The 25,514-nt window shown below is 37.4% G+C and overlaps 1 protein-coding gene and 1 pseudogene across 3 annotated transcripts in view; both read left to right on the top strand.

The window, feature by feature from the left end:
• Window positions 1-25,514, top strand: part of HS3ST5 (heparan sulfate-glucosamine 3-sulfotransferase 5) — a 282,813-nt gene that overhangs the window by 205,803 nt on the left and 51,496 nt on the right. The window lies entirely within an intron of this gene.
• LOC126953466 (40S ribosomal protein SA-like) overlaps window positions 21,036-25,514 on the top strand; it is a 30,767-nt pseudogene continuing 26,288 nt past the window's right edge.

Below are 25,514 nucleotides of genomic sequence, written 5' to 3' on the forward strand. Positions count from 1 at the left end.
ATTGCTCCTGAAATGTATGACAATTGGAACATTAAAATGGTTTCCACCTCCATTTCCAAAAATTACTCTCGCAACTTTGATGCATCTGCAAAGTTAGGCATTCAGTGGTGATGCTCGCCTGATTTTTAATGTGAAACATTTGAGTGCAAAGTTAGATTTTTTCTATTTATTTATTTTTTAGGGACAGGATCTTGATCTGTTGCACAAGCCGGAGTGCAGTGGCATGATCGTAGTTCACTGCAGCCTTGAGTTCCTGGATTTAAGCAAACCTCCCTGCCTCAACCTCCTGAGTAGCTGGGACTACAGGGGTGCACCACCATGGTCAGCTAATTTTTAAATTTTTTTTGTAATATGTCTGGGTGCGGTGGCTCACACCTGTAATCCCAGCACTTTGGGAGGCCGAAGCAGGTGGATCACAGGGTCAGGAGATTGAGACCATCCTGGCTAACATGGTGAAACCCCATCTCTACTAAGAATGCAAAAAATTAGCCAGGCGTGGTGGTGGGTGCCTGTAATCCCAGCTACACAGGAAGCTGAGGCAGGAGCTTGCAGGGAGCCGAGACTGCGCCATTGCACTCCAGCATGGGCGACATAGCGAGGCTCCGTCTCAGACAAAAAAAAAATGTAACAACAGGGTCTCTATATTGCCCAGGCTGATCTCAAACTCCTGGCTTCAAGCAATCCTCCTGCCTTGGCCTTCCAAAGCACTGGGATTACAGGCATGAGCCACCATCTCCCACCCCAGATTTTTCTATAAACTAGCAATTGCATAGGTAACTTGAGAAGTACATTTGAAAAATTTGGTAACAACATTAAACAAGCTTTTTATTCATTGTGAAATGCTTTCAGTAGTGACTGAAAGTTACTTTTCTCTCTCATTGTAAAACTAACACAGTGCAACTCAATAGAATGTTTTAGGATGATGAAAATGTTCTATGTATGTGGTGCTTGATAAGGGAGGTGCTGGTCACATTAAAGAGCTGAAAGGTCATTAGTTTAACCAGGGAATTAATTTTAAAAATTTTTATTTAATTGTAATTACTTTAAATTTAAATAGCTAAATATGGCTAGTGGTTACCATACTGGACAACACAGAACAAATAGATGTGGCTTGTTACGTACATACTTCGTTTCATTGAGATGGAACCTTTGTTTGTATTTTCACTTACCCCATGTGCTCCTCAATTTTCTTATCTAGATGAAGGTGTAGATTACATGATTTCTAATACTGTTTACAGCTGAAACTTGTCTGATTCTCCTCTTTATCCCAAAATAGCACACTCTTTAAAACCAGCTTTAATTCTATCACAGATCTAAACTCCAAATCTAATAATATGAGCCTTTAGTATCCGTAAGAATTATCCTATATATTTGAGTTTTATACAAAATCTTTGAAGTCAACATTATCATAACGACTTTTCACAAAGGTGGCAGAAAACATTTTTTCTGAAAGTATCTTTGCACAATTGCAATTACATAAAAAATACTAGCAAAACTTTCTCCTTAATAGCTCACCTAACCTTCCTTTCTCTCTTCTCTACCCCCCAGAGAACTTTTCGGTGATGTTACTGAACTCTCCTTACAATAGCAAGCATAATGCTTTATTTGTTTGGCATCCCACCCTCTGCTAGATGTTATATTAAGATTCTTGTTGAAGGTGTGTGTCTCAATTGTCTCTGCATCTCCACCTCCTGGAAAGAAAGATGCCTGGCCAGTGATCAGACCAATATGCCAATGATGTTAATATTTACTAAGAGCATTTTATGTACCAAGCATTGGGCTAAAGGATTTGTATTCTCACTTCTCACTCACAACATCTATGAGGTAGATACTATTACAGTCTCTGTTTAATAAATGTTTGACAAATGGACAAAGAAACAATCCAGAAACTTGGCTTTTTCTTTTCCTGGAGTTTGACTTGCGCATTATGGAAAAACAAAGAGAATTTATTGGCAGCTTTTTCTACAATGACAAAGCCTTAGCAACAGTTTTTCTTCACTGCAAAACATATGTGTCTGCCTAATATTTTTAACAACTAAGGGTTCAAAGAGCAACACTGAGAGCTATAAGGAGCCAGATGTATTCATTGACATTCACACAAGATTGGAGCTAGTTGCTTACTTTCTTTTTCTGTACTTTTTACTCTCAGCAGTTGTCTTAATCACCTGACATGCTCCTGAGCTGGTTCAGTAGTCTCAATTAAATTACAAGATGAAAATACAAGTTGTAAAATCTACAGGTTTATTTTGTTTTGATTTGTTTTACTTTTTTAAATCTCTTAGACTCTAATGTGTGCTTATTGAGTAGTGTTTATTTTTCAATGAAAGCCTGCTTACACATCATCAATATTTCTCTGAGATCCTTTCTACTAGTGTGTAAGATTCGTGAAGGCAGGGACTTTGTCTGGCTTGCTCATCTCTGAATATATCCCCAGGCCTTGGAAAAGTTCCTGACGTGTATGCACACAATCAACATTAGTTACATAAGTAATAACCAAAATTCTAAATATTTACATGGTTGCACTATGTTTCTCTGCCTCACTTTTTTTTTTTTTTTTTTGGTGCAATTTTGCCACCTTTAAAAAAGATTAGTATTTACATAAAATAATCAGAACATGGAACAAAAATGCAGCATACAAAATTGAAAGTGTTAAAAATTCTTAAAATTTCAATTAGTTAAGTAGATTAAGATGTGATCACAGAAACTTTTCAGTGGTTAACCAGAGGTACATATCAGAATTATCTGGAAGAGCTCTTTAAAACTACAGAGGCTCAGGTCTTTCTCCAAGAGATACTGATTTAGTAAGTTCAGGGTATAGTCTGAAAATCCACGTTTTCATAGAGCATCCCAAGTGATTGTCTTTTACTTTTTCCTTTTTCAGTAAGCTGTATAGTTGTGTTAGAGAGAGGACAGCAGGCTATATGTACATATATATACACACACACATATATATTTATTTTATACATATATATATAAATTTCTCCATATATAAGTCTCTCTCTATATATGTCTATATATATAAGTCTCTCTCTCTCTCTCTCTCTCTATATATATATATATATTTGTCCTTTTTGACTGATTGATTTCACTTAGTATAATGTATTCAAGGTTCATCCATGTTGTAGCATGTGTCAGAATTTCCTTCTTTTTTAAGGCTGAATTAATATTTCATTTGTATGTATAGATTACATTTTGTTGATTAATTCATCTCTTGATGGACACTTGTATGCCTGGCTTCTTTCAGTAGGCGTAGTGCCTTAAGATTCACCCCTTTTATGACTTGTATCTGTTGTTATTTGCCCAGGTAATTTTGATAGTTCTCAAACTCTGCTAGCCATATGAATGCTGAAATGCCCAAATTTGGAATCAAAATTGTTTTGGGTTAAATGTGTGTGTATTTTCTTTCCTTCTCTGGTTTATTCTTGACCAGTTAGGTTACTATTTGTTTCTCAATGGTAAAAATTTGTATCACTCTTGGGGCATGTTCTATGACAAGGGCAAGGAGTGGATCATGGTAATAATTTACACTTGTATAACACTGACCATTGACGGTACTCATTTTCATGCCTGTTTCCAGCATCATCTACATCAAAGGCAATTCCTAAAAAATTGGTAATTAAGTAGAATTTTCTTCCAATAATGGAGGAATTTGGTTTTTTATTTTGTTTTTAATAAAGACGGGGTTTCACCGTATTGGCCAGGCTGGTCTCAAACTCCTGACCTCAAATGATCAGCCCACCTTGTCTTCCCAAAGTGCTGGGGTTACAGGTGTGAGGGTATTTCTATTTTAAAGAGGTTTTCAGAGGATTGGAGAACTCGCAGGACTAAAAGATGTCATTTTTATGCTTTGTGTCATGTAACCCTCTTATTAACCTCTTATATGTCTTACAATGACCTCTTATATATCGTTATCCCCACCTTATCTATGTGAAAGCCTAGACCATGAAGGATTAAGTAGTAATGTGCTTAAGGTTCACACACTTGGCAAGTAGTAAAACCATCATTTGAACCTAATTCCTCTGATCCAGATTCACTGCTCATGGCTTCCTGTGCATCTGTTTGAAAGGTACAAGGAAGGCTCCCATGACAGAAATTAACTCACCCACCAGCCCAGCAGGGTGCCTGAAATGCCTGAATTAAATTGACATCTTTTGGTCCTGAGAGTTCTCCAATCCTCTAGAAACCCCTTTAAAATGGAAATATCCTACGGATGAGTTGCAGCGACAGCAGATTCACCCAGGGGGAATCAGTTTATAGCAACAAAAACAACAGCCACTTATTGAACCTGTTCCTACATACATTAGATACCTCACTTCATTCTCAAAATCATCTTTTGAGCTCAGCATTATTATCCCCATGTAACAAATGAATAAACTGGCCCAAGAATACTTAAGTAACTTCTTCAAAGTTACATAGCACATAGCTGGAGGATCCTATTTCTTAATCTGAAATCTGCATATGTGTATAGATAGTGCTTTTCCATACCAACTCTTACCAGACTTTCTTCCAATAAGATGCTGAACAAGGGAGATGAAAAGTTGGGACACCTTGAGGCAAGTGGCTGGGAAAAGGAGTCAGGTTGGACTTCGTGTATAAGTGTGTCTGGAGCTGGCTTGAATTACTATTTGTGAATGACTAGCTATAAAAAAAAAACTTATAAAGACCTCTCTGTTTTTTTTATTTTTACTCTTTTTAAAAAACATCTCCCTCTACAATGAATACTTTGCTTGTGTAGAATGTGTATTTGGCAGTTTTTTCTTGGTCTATCCAGGGAGTATTTTTGAAATGTTGTTTCTTACTGAGCGCCCTAAGGAACTGATGATATTAATCATGCTGAAGAAAGAACAAGAATATAAGATTCACACTGCTCTTTGATTAAAGCTTCTTAGATAGAATTTTACCTCAAGAGCTTTGTTGTCTTAATGGCCTCCTATAGGTATTTTTCTGAGCGGTCTCTGAGGGTTTTGTTTCCTAGTTCCCTGTAATACTGCCTGTCAGCTTCCAGGCTGCATGTATTTCACTTCAAAAGAGAGCCTGGGTGATCTGCCTATTTCTGCATTTTAGAGCAGAGTCAAACAATGCCAAATGGGCTTTCACGTGTTGACAAGAAGTCAGCAGGAAAGGCTAGTCAGGTAATCATCAAGTTGATATATTTGAGACGCTGTGCAATGATTTCAGCTTTGCCTCAACGAAGTGCTCTCCCTGCACAGTGGGTATCGATTAATCAGGTGGGGTTCAACTTAGGGTCCTAGTTATGCTGTTTGTTGTCTCAGTGCCTTAAATAGGAATATGTGATATAAAGCTCTGTTATTGGAATAAAACTCTACCTAATTACCAATTTCTTAAGAACTGCCTTTTGATGTAGATGATGCTGGAAATAGAATGCCTTTTGATCCTCCTGAATATTTAACAACCTTCATTAAAAAGATACAACTTTAGAAAACTAGTTTACTAGAATTCAATGACTCTTTTGCTGAACCAAAATAGTTTTAGATATTTATGACTATTTTTGATATATTGCCCTACATTTTACAAATAATTTTCTCAGAATATTCAGACATTTTTAAGTGACTTTCAGAATGCACCTTTTGAATTTTAAGCCTCAGTAGAGAAATTTCTACTGAAAAACATAAAAGTTTTTAAGTTGTATATGCTTTTCCTAATTGAAAGGCATGTGTTAGATTGCCCTGGATATGTGATGCTAGAAAGCTCAAGTTGTAATTCTTTCTAAAAATATTTCAACTTCATAAGTGTTTTGTATTTTTTAAAAAATCATTTAATTTATTGAACATATTTTATTTTACATATTTCAGTGGAAAATCGCATCTTCCAGAGAAAAAAAATCAATTATATTTTATTTGCTTTCCCCAGACTGAGTTTAATGACAACCCAAGATATATAAACTTATATCCTGGCTGCTTTTCTTAAGAGATTTCCAGCAAAGGTAGCCACCCAGGTATATTGTTTGTGCCACACAACTAGACTCACCCCATGGGTCAAGCTTTGAAACATTGCATCTTACTTGCTCATTTTATAGGATATTTTCTTTGCTACCATCTAGCAATGTTCTGGAGAGAAATACAACAAATGACCCGAAACAACGTAAACCTGAAAATCGATAGCTGATTGTTAATAATATGATCTAAAAGATAGATTTCAGTTACATTGTCTCATGGACCAAGAAAGCAGGATAATAATGTTAAATCCTTTGTGTATTATTTTTTTCTCTGATTATCAAGGTTTGTTTTCATTAGCTGGTCCCATTAGATTTTAAAAAAAAAAAAAAAAAAAAAGCTAATCATGGACAGAGCTGCTTACCAAAAAACTGAACCATAGTAATGGAAAAGTATTAATAATCTGTTTGATACAGGCAAAAACAAAAGCAAAACACAAAAACCTCCTGTATTATTTTAGTCACATATGTGGTTGGGTGCCAGGGAATGGGTATGGTCAGTTGAAGCCCTTGTAGAATAAGAAGCTGTAGACTGAGAAGAATGAAAGGAATTGATAAGCGTTAGGAGTTTCAGTCTGGCCAATACGCATCCTTGGCACACCCTGCATTCCAGGGTTTCATATTCCCTCTGAGGTCCAGGGCACGTGTGACTTGGGTTGGGACTCAGGAGCTGGGATTGTATGGGGTTTTCAGCCCAGTAGTTTAGTGCAACATCAGGAAAAACAGGGGTCTAAGGTATCAGGTCCATGGTGGTTGTCAGTCACAGCAAGAGCTGGACAAAAAGGCAGGCATGGCAAAGGGAGATGTTGAAGGCACTGCCAGCTTTGACCTCAGCCTTAGAGAGTGGATGTGATAATGATCATGGTAAAGATCAGTGAGAGAGCTGGTATCCTTATATAATTCTTGAATAAAGAAATATATAGAGCAACAGTGAATTCTCCTCCCTAGTGCATCCTGAGAAGTTCACAGGGTTGTAAAATCTTGGAATAAAAAAAAAATGTCTTGGAGTTACCACATACCATCATATGCAAAGAATTATTAAATTTCCAAAGTAACGTTTGTACATGCAAATGAATATGTGTTCCATACAGAGTACATGTTAGCCAAAGATCCATAGCTATAGGACCTACTTGTCTGGAAGGCAGACTGAATTTCTGAACTAGGCGTGAAGCAGGTCGAGTCGTGGATTAGCAGGCTGAACGGGATCATGGATCTGTATGCTTTCATTCAAAAAGTGACTTGGCTGGAGAGGAGACCTTATGTTAGGAAGGACAAGAAATGGACCTTGAATGTCTGGCTTAAAAGTTGGGATTTTATTTAATTGGACAATTATTCATTTTTATTTTTATTTTCTTGATACTTTTTGAAGAATTATCCTTTAGGGTATTACCTTATTCTGTTCAGTTTTCAGTCAGAAATAACTCTTAATTGCTTTTGGACATTCAAATTCTGAAGTGGGAAAACTTCAAGCCATGTAATGTTGGCTTAGTTTTCTCATTTCTACAATGAATGTCTTGGGCTAGAAGATATTTGAGGTCTCTTCCAACTTAGAGTGTTGAGCCTGGGTAGTGTAAAAACAATCTGTGTGGCCGGGCGCGATCGCTCACACCTGTAATCCCAGCACTTTGGGAGGTCGAGGTGGGCGGATCACCTGAGGTCAGGAGTTTGAGACCAGCCTGACCAACATGGAGAAACCCCTGTCTCTACTAAAAATACAAAATTAGCCTGGTGTGGTGGCTACATGCCTGTAATTGGGGCTGAGGCAGGAGAATCGCTTGAACCCAGGAGGCAGAGGTTGCAGTGAGCTGAGATTGTGCCATTGCACTCCAGCCTGGGCAACAAGAGTGAAACTCCATCTAATATTAAAAAAAAAAAATTAATAATCTGTATATACACTTGACATTGAAATAAGAGAAAAGTTTTCATTGGCTTAATGATTCAGTATCCAAAAATAAATAATGCTGCGGATTGGAAGTTCAGAGTATCCAATGTTACAATCTTGTTTAAATCACAATAATGTTATGACCCACAAGTCATCCCGTGTTCCTTGCTTCTGTCCCCACACTTTACCTATAACATACACACTCCTCCAAGGTAGGGAAGGTGGACGTGGTGGAGGCATAGTTGGTTCTATGTATTTCAGTGTATTTGTAACCTATGTTAACAGAAGGGTGGGTTTCACATCCTAGGTGCATTATTCTCTTCCAACCTTGAGTTAACAAGGATTTCCGTGAATGTAAGAGGGAATATCATTGAAATAAAAATACCTAATGCCACAATTGCTCCAAACTAAATGTCATCTACCACTCTATTGAAAATGAATTCCAGAGATTTTCTAACTGGATGCCATAAATGCCTTCTCTCTTGGCTGAGAATTCCCTGGGATTTCTGAAAGTTAGACCCACTCCATGAAGATAGAGTTTATGTTATACACACTTGTATCTCCAAACCCAGACAAAATCTAATGAAAAGTACGATCTCACTAAATTGTGTGATAGGTGAATGAATGAATGCTTATGTGAATGATGAAATGTTTACTCACAGCCCCCAAAGGTCAGCCTCGAAGGATGGTATGGGTATCCTGCAGAGTGGCTCCTAAGGGCTCCAGGTAGCAAAGCATGATTTTAAGGGCTCATCACACATTCTGGAAACTGTCAGCTTAGCAAGACTGGCTAAGAAGAGTGACAGACAATCGCGGCTGGACCTTCCCTTCAAGTGTTATGCAAGACAGGTTCATCCCCAGGGACAGGTGGTGATGTCTGGACTGGGTCAGGGAAGAGCCCCAGTCTCAACAAGGAGCGAAGCAAGGGTGTAGAAGGTAGAAGCCCCTGGCATCTAGCACCCAGGTGGGGCCTGGGACAGGACTTCCAGCAGGAAGAAGGTAGGACGCACTGTCAGAACTAAGATCTAATATTCATTAACTCCTTATCACCCAAAATTGTATTCCCACCTCTAAAATGTTATTTTTAACATTTGCAAAAAATAAACAATTGTACAGATAAATAAATAAAAATAAACATTCAACTTGTTTTATGACAGATATGCTAAGGAATGATGTGATAATAACCAAATATTGGAGACAAATATTCAAATATAGTGGTTGGTTTTTAAAATATATGGGAGAGCCATACACTAATACTATACATCTGTGTTAAATTATTTGTAGATATTATTTTAACCTGTGATTAAGTAAAAAAATAATAAATATTAGTATTGTATTTTTTGTAAAAATAAAATTTTATTTATCTACGAAGAAAAGGGTTTGGAAAGTCACAAACCAAGATATTACCAATTTTTTTGTTAGGTAATTAGATTATACATTTTTCCTTTTTTTGCTTATTTAGAAATTTAAATTTTTCTGTAATGCAAAAAAAAATGTAAAATAATTAACAGGCAGTAAATTTGTCCTTGATGCACTGAGTTACAGAAAGAACTCTGAGTAGAATGAATATCACATGTCTTTTGGATGTCCTAGGAGATGAGTTGACACTGGGCTGGTTGCTTGTGTTAGGTGGAGCGAGCAATATCACAGAAACCTCCCACATGGAGATTTCTATTGTATTTGAAAAGCTTAGAACACTGTTATGTGGTGTATAAACTGTGGGTCAGAACAGTAATATAAAAATAATAAAAGTAGTTTTGCTTCAAGAAATCCAACTTAATTTAAAGTGACTGGATTCCGATTTATAGGCCTGAGGTACATTAGAGTTTGAACGTTTTTCGTTTCCTTTCAAATGTACATTAATATTTGGCTCAATGCTCATAGGGAAGCAATTCAGCACCAAAGGTGCAATTATTCTTCCAGAATGCTAAAATCAATTTAGCTGTTTGGCTTATAATAAATGCTGAGTTATATTCTCAGATGCCAAAATTCCTCCAATTATAGGTGTACATTACTGGGACTTCTGAAAAAAGAAATATGTAAGACCTCCCTTTTTAATTCGTGGAATTCAAGCCCTGAAGAAAAAGAACAAAATCCTCTTAAAAATAAGAAAATGTCTAACCTCACCTATAAATTTGTAAAACCAATTTGGTCGCTTGTATTTTTAGAGAGGATTTTGTCATTCTTCCCTAAGAGTATCCGTTTTTCTCCATTAAATATTTTTAGACTCTTTGTTGAAAAGCAACTTTATATCTTACATGTGACTACTAGAAAGGTTCTCAAATCATAGCCTATAAACCATTAATGTCCCCTGATTTTCTGTAACTATTTTCCAGTTGAACTGAAAAAAAGAACAAAATAATCACATAAAGAAGTATTTTTTGTCTGTGAGATAAATCTATTGTTCATTTTACACACACACACACACACACACATTTTTAAAATGTAAAAACAGTATATAGAATCTCAAAGTTAGATATGAAAGGCATCAAAGTATGGTTGAAAGAATACAGACATTGAAATCATAGAAGATTGACTTCCTGTCATAGTTTGGACAATTACTGTATAAATGTAGGGCTAAATTACTTCGTTTCTCTGTGCCTCCGTTTCTCCCGTTTACTCCTATCTAGCAGGCTTATAGTTAGGGGAAAAAATTAGGTAAAGGCACAGTCATAATCACTAACGAATACTAAATATTTAATAAATGCTACCGGGGGCTTATCTGTTTATTGTTTGTTTGGGTTTTTTTGTTGTTTTCTGTTTTGTTTTGTTTTGTTTTGTTTTGAGACAGCGTCTCACTCTATCACCCAGGCTAGAGCAGTGGTGGTCACTACAACCTCTGCCTCCTGCGTTCAAGTGCTTCTCCTGCCTCAACCTCCTGAGTAGCTGGGATTATAGGCACATGTCACCAAACCTGGCTAATTTTTATATTTTCAGTAGAGACGGGGTTTCACCATGTTAGCCAGGCTGGTCTCGAACTCCTGACCTTGTGATCCGCCCACCTCGGCCTGCCAAAGTGCTGGGATTACTTCTTTATTGTTTGTCTCTCTTGCTTTACTGTAAATTTCCTGAGGGCAGAACTGATGTCCTCTTTGAGCCCCACCATTTTGACATGATTTCTAACTCCCAGTAGTTACTTGATAAACATTTGTTGAATGAATTGGTGAAGCATATAGTATACTGCAAAGATTGAGGGCTCCTAATCAGGATTATTTGTGACTTTATTGTAATCGAATATACTAAATCTTCCCATCCTGCCAGAGTTCCAAACCCTTTTAAAATGTATAATTATGATATCACAAATATCTCTTCTATAAATCTTTCATGTTCACTTCTCTAAAAGCTGGAGTCCAGTTCTGTGTGCAGTGCTCTCCCTATGTTGGTTGCTACTTAATCTCCTAGGTTTTTCATGTCGTCCTTAACATTACGCAGTTCTTCCTTATTGAGAAAGTTTAATTTCAATTTGCAATCCCCCTCACTGCCTCCCCAACTTTTGAAAGACCACATTGTTGGTTTTAAAAGAAATGTCACATTATTTTCTGGAAGTCAAGAATTTATCAGATTCTGCCATTTTATCAGAACAAAAGTTCTGACATCTATCAAATGGATGAAGTCTCCCAGTGGTGGTCTAACCACCATGCCAGTGTTGCCATCCGTGTAAGGAAAGACTTTGGCTCACTCACTCCAATGAAATAACTTCTCTACTGCCTTGTTTATCGTCCCTCAGACACTTTGTGTTCTACTTTTCCCTTTAGGTTTGTGGACATCCATTCACTGTTTGCCTCTTCTTAAGCTTTGCTATTCTTACTCCTTTAGTGCCTTTGCTGTTTTTGAATCAGGTGAATTTTCTCATAGGAACAGTACATGTTATGCTTTGATTACAAACAACCCTCCAATTTAAGTGATTTAAAATATATGTTTTCTCTTTCTCAAGCTATGTATCCATCATGGCTTGGGTACTCCTGTGTTCCCCTTGGCCTTCGTCCAGGACCAGACAAAGAGAACAGCCACTATCTGGAGCATTCCCAGACACTAGACATGGTGGCAGAGAGAAAAGAGACCCACATTTCACACTAACTGTTAAAACTCTCACCTAGAGGTAACATGTGCCATTTCTGCTCATGTTTTATTGGTCAGAATAGTCCTATTCTACTCCTGTCTTCTAAAGGTGATGGAGAGATATTCTCCTACCACCTGTCGGAAAGAAGAACTGTAAACCATCTTGTGAAGAGATTAATGACTGAGACATATACCTTTCTATCAATTCATTTTGGTCATGAGGCCTGTCTAACCTGTGGGAGCTCATGTTTACTTCCATGTTTTAAACTTTCAAATTTATTTAATTTGTTCACTATATATTCTTGAGTAGAGAAATGAGAACCAGTAGCCAAGATAATGGTAAATAATAGTAATAACACCATATGATTGCTTTCTTATATATAGATTGTTTATAATGCAGTTAACTCCCATCCTTAAGAAATACATAAAGTGTTTGAGAATCACTGGTGTCCAGGAAAGAACATCAAACTCTTAAAGACAAAACACAGATTTGCCCTTGTGTCTCTTCTCTGTATTACCTGCCTGACTATAGATCAATGGCTCCTTTCTATATGCCATTGTTTTTCCACTGAAAATTACACCTAGCTATGACTTATGTGGAAATGGCTAAGCTGGCAATAATAGTATAGGTGTCCATACATGCTCCCTCAGAGTCTCAATGGTACCTCAAGGTCATCTGCCTTGAGGACTGGTAAATCTGGTCATAATATGGATAATTTACAACTGGAGAAATAAAGGAGTTCTCCTTGCCATGCAAAGAAGGCCTCTTTGAATGTTAGTATCAGCATTAATTCCCTTTATGACCTGAGGCAAATCACTTAATTGCTAGCTGTCTTCTTTTTCTGATCCAAGGATAATATTAACATACTTCTCTAAGTCCTTGTGAAGCATAATATATAGAATTGATTGCAAAAGCATTTTCAGAATATGAGACACTATAGAGACATTTGATGAACTCTGAATTCCCTATGTTGCCCACAGTGCCACTCCTAGAGGTAGATGTCTGGGTAGGGAGTGAAATATTTGAGGGAAGGGGTAGTTATACAGGGCAGAGATGTCTATTTCTGAATTCCCAATTAGCCTAAGTCAGTTATCTACGTTGTGGATTACATCTGGCCTGCTTGATGCACTGATCTTCCTGCTTTCTTTAGGCATTTTTCTGGTTTCTTTTTACTTGGCAGAGGAGATAAAATTCAAATTGGTCTTTTTTGCCTAGTATAGTATCACTAGGAAGAAGTTAGGATAGCCAATTTATAAACAATACTGACACTTTGGGTTTAGGGTTAGAGTAATAGCATACTTGTTTAGCATTTAACTTTCTGAAGTGCTTTCACATCATGCATCATCTTACTTGAGACTTGCCATAACTTTGTAAGCTGGATATTACTCTAATTTACAGAATAGAAGACCGAGGTTCAAAAGATTCAGTATGTTGTCCAATGTCACCACACTAAGAAATGACAAACTCAAACCCATATTTTCTGATTTTGCGTGGAGTTATATTTGTTCCATTATTCCAGGCTACATCTGTGTTTTCTAGTAGAGATAAGTGACGTCCAGCTATAAACCATGATCGGTTGGAACCAAGACAGGGTTGAATGAAAAATTAGCCCAAAGGAACTTATTATTTGAAGTCAAATTCAAGATCTTTTGCCTAGAAAGTAAAAGAAATGAACTATTTCTTCAAGATTAATTTTAGTATTCTAATGAATTAAAATTAATTCAGTTAATTAGTTAGTTATTTTCCACCAGAGCATTCAGCTGGAATGGGGAGGGGGAAGTATTTTGAATTCCTGGTAAAAATGATGATTTGATTTCTTGATAATGGTATTAGCCAATGACTCAACTCCATCACCCCTTCCCCTATAATAATAGGAATAAGAAAAGTTGATTTTCATGCATTCATTATTCATTTACTACCCTTTGCCAAAAAGCGTTAAGTCTAATGGATGAAGGGAGTGGGAGAACAAATACGTAAACAGATTATTATAATACAGTAAGTGCTAAAATGTAACAAAGAATGGCACCAAACCCAAAAGGAAGGGCAGCAATTAAGGTGAAGTAAGTCATTACTTAAACTCATTAAGTAAGATTTGGGTCAGTGGTGGGGGAAAATGGAGATCCAGCTGTTAGGGCAGAAGCTCTATTAGTTCTGGACAGCAAGAGGATGGGGAAGGAGGTGGGAAGTGGAAGGTGATGGGCAATGTAAGAAGTAAGCAAGGGTTAAACCTTGAAAGACCTCTATGGCCTGCTAAGAAATTTAACTTTATTCTTAATGCTCTTGGAGATGCTGCTGAAACTTATAAAAATAGAAAGGTCTGTGGGGTAAATGGATTTGGAGACCTAGTAAATGTGTCAGCTGACTCAAAAACACTCCAGGTTGTTAGTAAAATCCAAGCAAGAAAAGACCAGGTAAGGAGAGGTTATGGTCTTTGCTGCACATCATTTAGCCCATAACGTAGGCAAACTAGAACCGGGATCTCCTAATTCTTAGGCTGGCATTTCTTTCCCCCATCCCACATTGCCTTCCCATCTCTTTGGCATTTTCTTCCTTTAGAGAATTTTATTCCTTTTGGAATATATGCTGAGATGCTAGAATATCTTTAAAGGTAATCTCATTCTCCACTAAAAACAGATATTTATCATGGTGATGTTCACATTTGGACAGTTCTTACCAGCAATCTCATTAGTGTGATCTCATTTGGTTTTCTTCTGAGAACACTAAAGCCTTTTTACTCCTATGAGTAAAAATAAAGATACCCTAAATTTCTCTAGTGGAATACTTTAAACTTCAAGCGGTGCCTTTTCTTTATATTGTAGTTTGGAGAATAGGGCAAAAAAAATTGTTTTATTTTATTCTTTAGTGTCAAAAAATAACTGCTCATTGTTAATGAGAATTATAGGGCCAGTTTGACTGCAGTGATAAGTTCAGGGCATAAAAGATCATATATCAACATGACCTCACTAACCTTCTCTGTACTAAATGACAAACTGCTAGGAATAGCCTTTGGATCAGGTCACAGAGACACTAAAATACTTACCCTTCACCACAGAACTCTATCGAACCCTATGTGTCATTTACCACCGTCAATCACAGAAGCCTGCTTCAATGCTAAACAGGATTTCAAACAAAAAATAAAAGGAAAGAGAACTTCCTTCAAATAGTTCAACTTCTGATTTTATTTAGTGTCTTTCTGGACATTTGAAATAATGTGGGGAAAGATCACAGCCCATGCTTTTTGCATTTGCGGAGGGATTGTGTATGAGAGAAAGAGCAAGATTTTAGGGCCAGTGGGATTCAATCTAGCATCTACACTTCTTTCCCCTTCCATAAGAGGTTAACACTATATCATTATTATAATGATAGGACAGATATATGACATTACTCTTTTCTTTATAGCAGGACTAGACCAAGCTAATAGAGACTTGGTTAGCTTTCTAAGAGACAGAGACTCATGTAATTTAGCCAAAAGGTTCTGAGACTGCTAACTTCATGCTATACATACTTATTGCAAAGACTTATTCCCCAACTTCAAATAAATGTCATTGTTTCTTGTTTGTTAATGCGTCTATGAGAGACTTTTACAGTTTTCTTAGAAAGTCAGAATTTTAAAAAAATTATCTTCAGGAAAATGAACATACCCTTCAACTACCATTAACCACTCTAAAATTCACGTGTTACTTTCATGCCTTTTTCATGTGAGAGAGAAATACTTGGGATGGCATAAAAAATAAAATATATCCTCATATAAGTTTTATTGTCCTCATAATTTGCCAACTGGTAATTACTGAGATTCCACATTGTACATAGCATTAATGCACTTGATTTTGGGACCAGGACTCTGGCTCACTGCAGAAAAAATACTGAACCATATGAACACTGTCTTTGCATTTATAAAGCTTGTGAGGATAATATCAAAGGTGATTTGCTGACTGAATTAATGAATTCAAATGACATTTGTGTTCACATAACCTTTTAACACAAAAAGAGTATATTTTCCTATGGCTGAGTCTAAATTACAATAAAGCAACTGATCAATAAGATCTTTAAAAAAAGTAACTTGCAGTTTCAACTGCAGCATTTTCTTTAAGCATTTTTGTCCTCTCAGTAATATCAATTGCTTCATTTATATATTGTACTATGATTAATTTAGTCAAGAAAGGAAAACTCAAAACATGAATATTGTGCCAATCATAAAAACATATGTATAATAATAACAAAATAGACCTAATATCTGCACATAATCAGATTTTAAAGAGCAGTTTTGTACATAGGAAAAATGTGTGACTTTATATTGCCAATGACTGAGGCTTCCCAGCAGTCCTGTTTTTGCAAATCATGCTGTAAGAGATCACATAATTATATGATCCTATTGGATCTTCAGTAGCTAAGACTCTGTTGAAAAGTTCTAAGAGTTCTTATGTCATTACCATCAAGAAAACTTTAGTAACATCCTATTTTGTAAATCAGAATGGGAGGGATTATTCCCCCACTTCTGCTATCACTTAAAAGTAACAGCACAATGGATAAAGTAGAAGGTGAGTGTATTGTAGCCATGAAGGAAAGGAAGGCCTCAGTGAGGCAAGAAGTATTCGTGACTCCATAGAAAATCCATCAGTGAATCAAACTAGTCATAGAGAACCTGCTGCATGTTTGGCACTATAGTAATGTAAAGAACTATACATTGTTTCCACCACCCAGGTTATTCCATTTTAGTCTCAGAAACCAAAGCAATGCACATGTGACATATGCAGAGAAAGCCCACAGCTTGTCATTGTAATGGCAGAAGAAAAATTAAAATATAAGCATGCTCAGTTAAGTATAAACTATTCGTTTGAGGTAATCATTGCTGTCACTAGTCCTGTCATAGAATCAAAGTAGAAACACAGAAAGATGGGTAGGTACTGCAGCTGGCCAGCCTTATTTCTAACGATAACAATGGAATGATACACAGGCATCCTACTTTCATACTTTCATAGTACTTCCAAGGACAAGTAAATGATCACATAAAAAAAGACTTTGACAGTTATCTTGCCCAAATCTTTCTTCAACCAAGTTAACTCTGGAGTGTTAACTTATAGACTAGCATAAAAGTCAGTCATTAAAAAAATTATTGAAAGACTATATGCCAGGCATTCTCGTGGGCACAGGCCGACAATAAATTGATGATGTTTTAGTTAATGGATCCATGAGAGTTTGGATACTGATATATGCTATGAGTAATTTAATAGAGCAACTTTAGGCTTACTTGGCTAGCATTAATGAAGTCTTCTTAAAAGAGGTGACTCTTGAATTGAGACATCAATGCAAAGAAGGCAGCCATCCATTGAAGGAGAAGAAGATCATTCCAAGAGAAGGAATAGCAAATACAACTGTCCCGGGTAGAAACAAGACTATTTAATGTGAGGGAGAGAAAGGGGGCCAGCATGACTGGAGTAAATGAAGGGAAAAGTTGTAATGAGGCTGGAGTAAACAGGTGTCCAGTTACATATATTTTCATAGCGTGTGCTAGAATCTGGATTTTTTACTGGTTGCAGTGGAGAGAATTTTGAAGATTATGGGTGAAGAAATAGTTTAATCTACACTTTAGAAAAAAATTACTAAGGCCATAGAACAGTGGAGAGTGAAGATAGAAAGGTCATTGCATCCAATCGGGTGAGAGATGAAGAAGAACTGGACCAAACTGTAGCAGTCTCATCTCTAGATGACAGAAGTATTGGACTCACGGCATTTATGGTGTAGAGACAACAGGAATTACCAGTGCATTTGGATATGGCATTTTGGGGGAAGGTCAAATTAAGACTTCAGCATATTTTGCCTGAGCTGCTAAGTGTTACTGCCATTAGGGAGGCCCCTGAGAAGTCAAGAGGGATGGGATCCAGGACTCAATGGAAGAGATTGGCTTTCAATTGGCTCATGGACAGTTCATCTACTACTATAACATGTGGAAGACAGAGAACCTGTGCAGCAATGGAAACAGATGAGGAAAATGGCAGGAACATGTGGTATTTTCCAATTATTTATTATTGTTTTTTCGGTAAAGTAAGAAGCATTAGCTAAGAATTAATTGAGGAGATGCAGTGATGGAGATTTCAGGAAAGAGAAGTTGTAAAATAATTATCTTGGAAGAGAAGGAGAAGTGTGATAAGATAGTCTGAAAAAGTCAAGAGGCCAATTGTGACGTGTAGCCATATTTGAAGTGAGGCCAACTAGCATGGTGGTATGCTATTTGCAATAATCAACTCTGTAGATGCTGGCAGAGAGTAAGTAGATAGTTGAATTTAACCATGGGCATTAGTTTTCTATTGCTCTTCTGTTGCTCAGACTTAGTGGCTTAGGGAACACGAGTTGATTACCTTGCTACAGGTCAGAAATCCAAACTGGATATCACTGGGCTAAATTCAAGAAGTCAGCAGGGCTGCATTCCTTCTGGAGGCACTAAGGAAGAATCCATTTATTTGCCTTTTCCAGCTTCTAGAGCTCATCTCTTGGCTTTGTTGATCCCTTCCATCTTTAATGCCAGCAATGGCTGCCATACCTCTGCTTCTCCCTCCTCTACCTCCCATGAGATTACACTGGGTCCACCTGGATAATGCAGGACAACCTCTCCATCTCAAGGCTAGCTATTAGCAATCTTCATCCCATCTGCAACTTTAACTCCCCTTTGCCATATAATCTGACATATTCACACATTCAGGGATTAGCACATGGCATCTTTAGGTAGCCATTATTCTGCCCAGCTTATCATGGTTGAGGTTTTGGCAAATGAAGAGGATGGAAAAGAGTGACGGTGTTTATAAGGGATAATTATACAGCAGAACCATGGACTCCAAGCCAAGGAGAAAGTGCGGTTATGAGAAGGATGGCAAGGAGGGAACACGCTAGTCATGTCAGGGAGTGATGGGTCCCAAAGAGGTCAGAAAATTTCTGAAGTGGAGTACTGGAATCAGTAAACTGGATAAATAGGACGTGATGGTTGAGACAGGAGATTTCAAAATCGGATTTCAGAAATGTGAAGTCGTTGGACACGGCAACGCTTTTGAGTTTTGAAACTGAAAAACCCAAGAAAATGAGTAACAAGTCACTTTCCTCTAAAATAAGTCAAATACCTAGCACTGGCCCCAACGTTATGGTAAGGTTCTAAGGTGCTTATTTTTTAATGGAATATGCACAGTTTATTGATTCCCGAAAAGTAAACCCAGATTCACATTCTGTTCCTGGCCCCTAGACCTCTATCGAGAGGAAGTCATTCCCCAGCACGAGCTGTGTGAGAAGTAGGGAGTGCAGTGCATAGAGAGGGAGTTCTGCCACCCAGGGAAGCAGAGGCCAAAAGACCTAGGCAGGAGACCCATGCTTTGTGTGAGGAAGACAGGACATTTTGTTTGGGGACGAGTAAATGACTCAGAAAATGATGTGCAAATACTTCCACCAAAGTGTGGTAGAGTTATCTGGGATGTCTTTATGGTACCTAGGGAACATTTAGCATCTAATTTGCTAAGGATGTTCCTATTTTGAAGTTAAAACTGTTTCAAGATATATTTTGCCATACAAATATGGGCCATCTCATTGCACTATTCGTTGAAAGATTTCTCTCTAGTGTACTATGCCCAGAAAGCAATGAATTAGTTATGCTCCATTGAAACCAGTACAAAATGGACTCAGAAGTTTGTAGTTTCCATGTCAGATTATAAAAATAACATTTTCTTCCAGGCCCATGCATATACTTTTTTCCGAAGTAGTAAAAAATGACAGTTTACTAAAAATAAGAGATCAGGTTTGCATGTTCTCTGTATTTTGGGGAGTGAATATGAGTTGGATATGGAATCCAAATAAAACTACAGAATAGATGAAATGGTGCATGATGTATTCCAAGGCCAAGAATTAATTCAATGTAATTATCACAATGATATTCTTAGAAAATAAGAATTTGCCCTACGCTTTTTGAAGAGAATGAAATTTGATGGTTTAATAGTTAGAAAATAGTACACTATACATATTTTAAATATTTTCTCAAACTAATAGAAGCCACTACATTATAGAATATGCAAAATACAAGTTGCAGTTTTTAAAAATTCATGTGATTAATTCCATGACACTGTTAATAGGCTCACCTGTCTCATCCCACATCATGCCCTTCATTTGCTCTCTTATATCCACTCTCCCCAAACCCTTCTTTCAACTTTTCAATTTTCTAAATATCCTATGAAGCTTAGCTCTTCCACAGAAAGTCCTTTGACTGTAAGGCCCAAACACGATTCATTTCCGACTTTCTTTTGGCCTTGGGTTTAGTACCACCATTCCAAAGCAAATGCTCTATGCTGGCTAGATTTCACATTGAAAAATTTGAGGTTTGTAAGGACAAACGGAATTCTTACATGGCTCTCCCACACCCCTACAGAACCAGCCTGGTCCTGGGCACAGAGTCATGCTCAAAAGCATGTTTTATTGATTGATTTAATGGATAATTAATGCATGTCTCAACTCACCATCCAACCTCCAGCACACCCTACCTAACTTTCAATAAACATCTAGTTTGAAATTCATTTTGTTGTGGCAGTGGTGACAGTGGCAGGGAAATAAAATAATGTATAGACTCAAGGCCACCGTTACAAATTTCATCAACAACAACAATTTTAATTACCTTTTGACAGATTAATTTAAAGTAAGCTAAGGGAAAATCAAACCAATCTCTAATAAGCCCTCATCTATCAAAAAGTCATCCCAAGAGGTGAATATTTTGTATGCACATGTGTGCATATGTAAATGGCATCACTGTAGTCCATCGTTTCTGAGTCCCTGCCCTTGAGGAGCTTACAGTAATTCTGGTTTGAAGAATGACAGGGCATATTGAGAGAAAAATCATCATATTATGTCCATTTGACCATCATACAAGTCCAGCTAAGTTGGGGTTTTTATGTTTTCTGCAGTTTCTCCTAAAAGGTAAGCACCATCAAGGCAAAGACTATGTCTGCATTGTTCATTGTTGTAGCCTTCATAGCTAACACAATGCTTGCATACAGTAGGCAATAAATATTAAATTAATGCAGAATTTCTATTTAACATAAAGAAGACTGAGGAGTGAGAAAGGGAGGGCAGTCAGTACATTCTAAGACTGCAAAGGTAGCAAACACTGTGGTAACATGGTGTATTATACTAAACCTCTCATGACCAGCAGCCATCGACCAGGTCCTCCCAGAAAGGAGAGCAATGAGGGTCCAGGGATCTCCATTAGCCAGGAAGCAAGAAATGGCCAGAGAGGAAGGGAAGGAGTGCTGTGCTGCAGCCAGACAGCCGGAGCTCATGAACACCAAGTATCTGTTAAGACTGGCCCCGGGGAAGTCCAGCCTCCGGTCCAGAGCCGCTGGATTTTGGTAAGGGAGGTTTTTAAATTCTTGGTCCCGCTGAAAAGGCAGATGCAGGTGAGCTTCCCCGGCCAAACGGGGCTCCCGAGCTGTGGATCTGAAGGTTGAGCCCCTAGGGGATTTCACCCTGAGGAAGAGTCCTCAATGGTCAGTAATTTTGCTCTTGGTATGAAAAAATAATACATAAATGCATATATATATACACACACACACACACATATAGATACAAAACGCCTTTCACTTAAGCCTTTAATCAGTTCAAGGATTGCTTCTGTTAGGAGAGTAGTGGAAGACTTTCAGATACATTTTTTTTTTTTCTTGAGACAGGGTCTCACTTTGTCACCCAGGCTGGAGTGCAGTGGCACAAACACAGGTCACTGCAGCCTTGACCTCCCAGGCTTAAGCAGTCCTCCTGCCTTAGCCTCCTGAATAGCTTGGACTACAAGTGCCTGCCACCACATCTGGCTAACTTTTGTATTTTTTTATGGGGTTTTGCCATGTTGCCCAGGCTGGTCTCCAACTCCTGAGCTCAAGCCATCCACCAGCCTCAGTCTCCCAAAGTGCTGAGATTACAGGAGTGAGCCACTGTGCTCGACCAGTTACATGTTTAACAGCTTTATTAAGGTAGACTTGACATATAATAAATGGCACATTTTTAATTGTACAATTTGATAAGTTTTGACATATGTACATACCTGTCACTAAGTCAAGATAATGAACATATCCATCACCACTTCCCCCTAAAATGTCCTTATGCCTCTTTGTTATCTATTTGTGCTAGTTAATGATTTATTACCTCTCAGCTCCAAATGCATTTTTTGCCTGCTCCATGAAAATGGACCTAGGCCCTTTAAATATTTTCCCTTTGGAGCTGGCAGCATGTTGAGCTTTGTCGGTAGAGGGCGCCGGAGAGATATTACCAGAGGAAAGAGTTTCCCTTCTGGGGTCCAGTGTGTACACTAGACAGGGTTTTCTAGGGGCCGGCGTTACCAGGTGTCCAGAAGCTCCCTGAAATACTTCCTCGGGCATTATCTTCTTTTTTTTTTTTTTTTTTGAGAAGGAGTCTCACTGTGTCACCCAGGCTGGAGCGCAGTGGCACGATCTCAGCTCACTGCAACCTCTGCCTCCCGGGTTCAAGCGATTCTCCTGCCTTAGACTCCCGAGTAGCTGGGGCTACAGGCGTGCACCACCACGCCCAGCTAATTTTTTGTATTTTCAGTAGAGACGGGGTTTCGACCGTGTTAGCCAGTATGGTCTCGATCTCCTGACCTTGTGATCCGTCCGCCTCGGCCTCCCAAAGTGCTGGGATTACAGGCGTGAGCCACCACGTTCCTCGGGCATTTTCATAGGTGAGTGCCTCTGGTGAGACACGTTCTATGAACAGCTCCTTTGGCAGCCTAGAAAGTGGATTTCAAGCAGCTTACACCAGTGCTGCACCAGTCACTTCGTTTGCCGTCCAGTTCTGTATCTCAACCTTATTGAGGCGGTGGCAGCACGGCAAGGAATGGGGCTTTTTCTCGGGTGCTCTGCCTCAGCATTCAAAAGCATAGCTGCTCCTTATAGCTGCTATTCCTGTAGAGTTCTCTTTACTCCTGGTTGCTCCAATTCCCTGTTATAGTTAGTAATTCTTTATATTTTCTCTGTTTGAATTACTGTACAGATTTCCTCTCTTGATTGGACCCAGACCATATCTACCTTCTCATATATCTATATCTACATGCACACGCACACACGCACACACACACATCTGTTTGTATTTGTATACCTATATCTGCCTTCCCATGTGAATTTCCATATGAATTTTAGAACTCCTATCAGTTTCTACCAAAAAAAGCCTACTGGAATACTGATTAGAATTACATTGAATCTAAAAATTAATATAAGGGAGTTGACAGATTGGCAATATTTTGTTTTCTAACCCATAAACGAGTTATACTGCTCCATTTATACATGCATCTTTAATTTATCTCGGTAATGTTTTGTAATTATCAGTGTACTGGTTTTGCATATTCTTTGTCAAATTTATTTCCTAAATATTTCACACATTTATGTTATTGTAATGACATTGAAATTCCTATTGATCACTGCTAGGATATAGAAATACCACTGAGCTTCTATGCTGAACTTGTATTCTGCAACCTCACTAAATTAACTTATTCTAGTAGCATTTTTATAAATTCCATCTGTCTTTCTATGTAATCATGTCATCTGCAAACAAACAGTTTTACCACTCCCTATCCAATCTGTCTTTTCTTTTTCTTTCCCATCGCACTGGCTAGAACTTTCAAAACAATGTTGAGTAGAAGTGGTAAGAACAGACGTTGTCATCTTCCTGATTTTAGGAGGAAAGCATTAAATCTTATTAATTCTGATGTTAGCTGCAGGGTTTTTTTTGTGATGATCTCTATCAGATCAAGGAAATTCCCTTCAATTTCTCATTTGCTGAGAGTTTTCATCAGAAATGGATGTTGGATTTTCTCAGATGCTTTTTTGGCATCTTCTAAGGTGATCATATGGTTTTTCTATTTTAGTTATTACTCTGATAAGTTACATTATTTGATTTTCAAATGTGAAACCATCTTTGGGATAAACTCCACTTGTTCATGACGAATTATTTTTTAAATGTTTTTCTATCTTTCTTCTCAAAAAGGCAGAATATAAAACTTTTGGGAAGGGAAAAAAACAGTGAGGAAAATATGCTGATGACTTCTCAACCTCTTACTCAATTTTAGTAAGTAATTTGAGCTTTGGGGAAGAACAGAATCTATGTTTGCTTCCCATTACTTCTCAGTATCATTTCCAACCCAAGTCTCTTTGTTCAGTTTCTGAGATGGGCTTAATGAAATTTTTTTAATATACTATTTGTTGGTCTTCTAATTTTAGCATCAGTAACAAAGTCTGAGATGTGATAAAAGATACATAACAATCTTACCTGGTAACTTTTCTCCAACAGAACTAATATGCAAGTAGTTTTTCCTTATTATTTTCTAGGAGTAGATAATTGTATATGTTCTCAGAACCTTGTCTTGATTTTCAACTTTTATACATTGTACCTTGCACTTCATAATTACCTTGACTAAGTGATTTCAGTAATGGTATAAACTTCAGTTCTAAACCAGGAAGGAAGTTTTTTCAAAAGAAAAGTTTCAACTTCATGTTAAATATTCTCCCAACTTCTAGACAGTCATTTTACTAGAGCTGCCACAAATCAATACCTTATTTTCATGTAATGCATAAAAGAAGTTGTTATAGATGTATTTTTTAAAGTATGGATATGTGCCCATTATACGTAGTTTTTACTCTGTACTGTTATTTACAGAAAAGTACAAATAGAATATATTGTAAGTGGGAAAGGGAGAATTTCTTTTTTGGAGGTCTTTTTGTTCAATTCAAATCAAGGAACAGTTATGGAATGCCAACTCTACACAGCGTTCTTTTGTTAACAGTATTTATTAATTTGTTATCCTTTTCCTAAGTGACAGTATTTTATCATTTTATTTGATAGGTCTATTTTAACAGAGAAGTGGCTACTCTTAGATTAGTCATATGATGGATGATAATGTAATTTATTTCATTCAAGTAGGGATAGTTCCTGCATTTCTGGGAATCTCATTATCTTGAAAACTTTGCCCTATTATCTTCTTCTTTTCACGAAATTACCTCCTTAGCTTAATTACAAATGTAGTGTTTTCCCACAGGCAATATAATATCTACTTACCCTAAATACCCCAAAGTAAAGAAAACTTAGAGCATTAAGTAAAATTGATTTGTTGAGCCCAAATCGAAAACAACATTACAGCTTACTGGTTAATCAATGTAAATTTCACTAATGCCACAAGGAGTCAAATCCATTTGTAAAAGAACATGTGTGCAATCTATTTCATAAACTTGAATCATATGCAATGTTAATTTGATCTCACTAAGGTAGTTCTGTGAGACAAAAATAATATTACCTCAAAATGCTCTATTTAATCATTGTATAACATGAGTTATGTCCGGTTAGGGCAGGAGATGTGTACAGAGCTATATAGAAACATTTATTGACATAGAAAATAGCTGTTTATAAATTTGATCAGTTAGTTATTATAGCAAATTTATAGCACACATCCTAAGGAGAAGCTACTCAATAGTGACCACATGAATAAGAAGTCCCCACTTTTTGCCAAATTTAATTCTTGAAAATTGTTTCTAAGATGACAACAGCATTTCTCCACAGGCAGAAAATGTTATTGTGGTTACATTTCCCGATCAAATAAA

This window comes from Macaca thibetana, chromosome 4 (assembly GCF_024542745.1).
Source record: "Macaca thibetana thibetana isolate TM-01 chromosome 4, ASM2454274v1, whole genome shotgun sequence".
Lineage (NCBI taxonomy): Eukaryota > Metazoa > Chordata > Mammalia > Primates > Cercopithecidae > Macaca > Macaca thibetana.